Here is a 1,471-nt window from a genome sequence, read left to right as displayed (position 1 = left end):
AGAGCATGGTGACTGAATCGATGTTATAAACACCGGCTATTTTCGTTGGCTTTGTCCTCATAACTTGCCACTGATAGTTATTCAATGACATCTCCTCTATAAATTCATAGGCATCTTCTGATGTTTTATTGTTGATGGTTCTGCCAGTAGCTGCGTCAATCATTTATCTTGTCGAGGGATTCACACCATTGTAGAACGTTTGAACTTGCAGCCAAAGCGGTAACCCATGGTGAGGGCACCTTCTTAGTAAGTCCTTGTATCTCTCCCATGCATCGTAACGCGTTTCTAAATCCATTTGCACAAAAGAAGAGATATCATTACGCAATTTAGCCACTTTAGCTGGCGAAAAATATTTTAGTAAAAATTTCTCGGTCATTTGTTCCCAAGTAGTGATAGACCCTCGTGGTAACGAGTTGAACCATTGTTTAGCTTTGTTTCTCAGTGGAAAGGGAAATAAACGAAGACGAATGACATCATTAGAAACACCATTGATTTTGAATGTATCGCAAAATTCAAGAAAATTCGCCAAGTGCGTGTTGGGATCCCTATCCTGCAAACCATCAAACTGAACAAACTGCTGTATTATCTGAATTGTATTAGGTTTTAGTTCGAAATTAGTCGCAGCAATAGTAGGTCTAACTATACTAGACTCAGTTCTTGTTAAAGAAGGTTTAGCATAATCATACATAGTATGTGGAGCAGGATTTTGATTAGCTGCAATTACAGGAGGCAGCTGATCGCCTAGATTTTTGGCCATATCTTCGGTTAGGGTTTGAGTATCGTCTTCTCGCTCGTTCTCCGTGTATCGTAAACTATGCCTTATTTCTCTTTGATTTTTGTGAATTGTACGATTGATTTCTTCATCAAAAAGTAATGGTCCTGACGGGTTTCTTCTAGTCATAAACTATAAAAGCCTTCCAAGAGAGAGAAAAAGTAAATTAATAAATAATAAAATAAAATTGCAAGAAAAATAAATGGCTAAAGTAATAAAAATTTAGTGTTCCTAATATTTCACTTCCCCGGCAACGGCGTCAAAAACTTGATTGCGTGATTCGCAACAAGTAATAAATATTTATAATGAAGATCAAACCTAGACTAACTATTATCACGACGAAAAAGCAAGCGCACCTATCGAGCAATAGTATAGTAATGACAAGACCGGGATATCGTACCCAAGGGAACCAAAAGTATTAGTAATAACTATCTTTTTATTATCTAGCCTAAGAATAAAAGGGGTTTGATTTAATTAACTAATTATTTAAACTAAGGACGCACAGAGAAATGAATTGGGGAATTGCTTTTGGGAAAATCGATTGACTTGAGACAATACCTAAGGAAAAATCTACCTAGACTTTACTTGTTATTCTAGCTCTGAATCGGACGATTTATTTATTCAACTTGTTCCGTAGAGATCCCTAAGTTATGTTATTATCCCTATTCAAAACTAATAAGGTCTAATTCCTAGATTGAA

General features: G+C 36.1%; 1 non-coding gene across 1 annotated transcript; it reads left to right on the top strand.

The window, feature by feature from the left end:
• The first annotated feature begins 221 nt into the window (after nt 1-221).
• On the top strand, nt 222-328 carry LOC128292368 (small nucleolar RNA R71). Its single transcript, XR_008282352.1, has one exon. It is a non-coding gene; the product is annotated as a small nucleolar RNA R71 (small nucleolar RNA).
• The last annotated feature ends 1,143 nt before the right edge of the window (nt 329-1,471 follow it).

The sequence above is a fragment of the Gossypium arboreum genome, chromosome 4 (assembly GCF_025698485.1).
Source record: "Gossypium arboreum isolate Shixiya-1 chromosome 4, ASM2569848v2, whole genome shotgun sequence".
NCBI classification, from domain to species: Eukaryota; Viridiplantae; Streptophyta; class Magnoliopsida; order Malvales; family Malvaceae; genus Gossypium; species Gossypium arboreum.
This window is presented reverse-complemented; position numbering and strand designations above follow the sequence as displayed.